A 2591-nucleotide genomic window follows, 5' to 3' on the forward strand; every position below is an offset into this window, starting at 1 on the left:
CCATCAATGGACCTCCCTCCGACCCTTGTTTTCGTAGGAGGATCGGCCAAGCGTTACTGCTTTTTCACAACAGCCGTCGCTGAACTTGATTTTTGGCTGGCGCGCGCAGTACTTTAAACGTGTGGCAGAGTCTGCCTTGCGAAATATGACGAATCGCCCATTCTTGTAAGAGGTCGAGAGGATCACCATGCGGGGTCTAGACCATGGTAAAGGTGGCTGAAGGGGGTGGTGGCTGGGGTGCTGGTGATTTGGAGAGAGTCGGGTAACGGTGTGGGTAGTGAAAGTTGCTGTTGGAGCGCTCAGGGGGCATGCGTTGGGGGGCAGGTGAAAAGTTGGAGGTGGCCAGTGAGGAGGGCTGGAGGGCGGGGCGCTGCAGTTGCCGAGGACGCCACGTATCGCAGGGAGGACAGGACCTGCAGCGACGCTCTCACGAGACCTCAGGCAAGAGAGGGAGAGGTAGGTTGCAGAGAGAGAGAGAGAGCTACGCAAGGGAAGGAGGAGGAGCGGCCCGCCAGCCTTGGCCGCCGGCGGTGGCCTTCTGCCCTCCGGGCACACCGTGTATTAGGTCCGCTTAGGATTTGGGTCACGGAAAGACCTGCCGGCAGGGGCTAGTCCTGGTGGTGGCCGGTAGTTGACAAGGTGAATGATGGGGTGGGAGAGTTTCAGGGCAAGTCACTTACAAGATCCAGGTGTCGGGGCCTCGGACCTGCCGTGCATTAGGTCTCCTTAGGATTTGGGTTGCGTCAAGATCTACTGTCAGGGGCTTGTCCAGATGGTGAAAGGTGCTTGACAAGGTGAATGATAGGGCGGGAGAGTTTCAAAGCAGGTTGGTTACAAGATCAAGGCGTGGTGGCCTCGGATGCGCGGGGCTTTAGGCCGGCTTAGGATTTGGGTTGCGTTGAGATCTACTGTCAGGGGCTTGTCCAGATGGTGAAAGGTGCTTGACAAGGTGGATAATAGGTCGGGAGAGTTTCAAAGCAGGTTGGTTACAATATCAAGGCGTGGTGGCCTCGGATGCGCGGGGCTTTAGGCCGGCTTAGGATTTGGGTTGCGTTGAGATCTACTGTCAGGGGCTTGTCCAGATGGTGAAAGGTGCTTGACAAGGTGAATGATAGGGCGGGAGAGTTTCAAAGCAGGTTGGTTACAAGATCAAGGCGTGGTGGCCTCGGATGCGCGGGGCTTTAGGCCGGCTTAGGATTTGGGTTGTGTTGAGATCTACCGTCAGGGGCTTGTCCAGATGGTGAAAGGTGCTTGACAAGGTGAATGATAGGTCGGGAGAGTTTCAAAGCAGGTTGGTTACAATATCAAGGCGTGGTTGCCTCGGATGCTCGGGGCTTCAGGCCGGCTTAGGATTTGGGTTGCGTTGAGATCTACTGTCAGGGGCTTGTCCAGCTGGTGAAAGGTGCTTGACAAGGTGGATAATAGGTCGGGAGAGTTTCAAAGCAGGTTGGTTACAATATCAAGGCGTGGTGGCCTCGGATGCTCGGGGCTTCAGGCCGGCTTAGGATTTGGGTTGCGTTGAGATCTACTGTCAGGGGCTTGTCCAGCTGGTGAAAGGTGCTTAACAAGGTGGATAATAGGTCGGGAGAGTTTCAAAGCAGGTTGGTTACGTCAAGTGAGCGGCGACCTGTTTTGTAGTCAGGCCTAAAGGGTAGGAAGGTTCGAGGCTGCGGGGCCTTGTTCCTGTAAGTGAATGGCCCCGTAACTCTATGGCGCTATTTGGCAGCATGTTGAGTACCTTGTGCCCCCTGGATGGGGTGATCTGGGTCAAGTGAGCGGCGACCTGTTTTGTAGTCAGGCCTAAGGGTAGGAAGGTTCGAGGCTGCGGGGCCTTGTTCCTGTAAGTGAATGGCCCCGTAACTCTATGGCGCTATTTGGCAGCATGTTGAGTACCTTGTGCCCCCTGGATGGGGTGATCTGGGTCAAGTGAGCGGCGACCTGTTTTGTAGTCAGGCCTAAGGGTAGGAAGGTCCGAGGCTGCCGGGCCTCGTTCCTGTAAGTGAATGGCCCCATAACTCTATGGCACTATTTGGCAGCATGTTGAGTACCTTGTGCCCCCTGGATGGGGTGATCTGGGTCAAGTGAGCGGCGACCTGTTTTGTAGTCAGGCCTAAGGGTAGGAAGGTTCGAGGCTGCGGGGCCTTGTTCCTGTAAGTGAATGGCCCCGTAACTCTATGGCGCTATTTGGCAGCATGTTGAGTACCTTGTGCCCCCTGGATGGGGTGATCTGGGTCAAGTGAGCGGCGACCTGTTTTGTAGTCAGCCTAAGGGTAGGAAGGTACGAGGCTGCGGGGCCTCGTTCCTGTAAGTGAATGGCCCCGTAACTCTACGGCACTATTTGGCACCCTGTTGAGCACCTTGTGCCCCCTGGATGGGGTGATCTCCCTCAAGTGAGCAGCGACCTGTCCCCCTAGTCAGGCCTAAGGGTAGGAAGGTCCGAGGCTGCCGGGCCTCGTTCCTGTAAGTGAATGGCCCCGTAACTCTACGGCACTATTTCGCACCCTGTTGAGTACCTTGTGCCCCCTGGATGGGGTGATCTGGGTCAAGTGAGCGGCGACCTGTTTTGTAGTCAGGCCTAAGGGTAGGAAGGT

Source organism: Rhodotorula graminis (assembly GCF_001329695.1).
Source record: "Rhodotorula graminis WP1 unplaced genomic scaffold RHOBAscaffold_4, whole genome shotgun sequence".
Lineage (NCBI taxonomy): Eukaryota > Fungi > Basidiomycota > Microbotryomycetes > Sporidiobolales > Sporidiobolaceae > Rhodotorula > Rhodotorula graminis.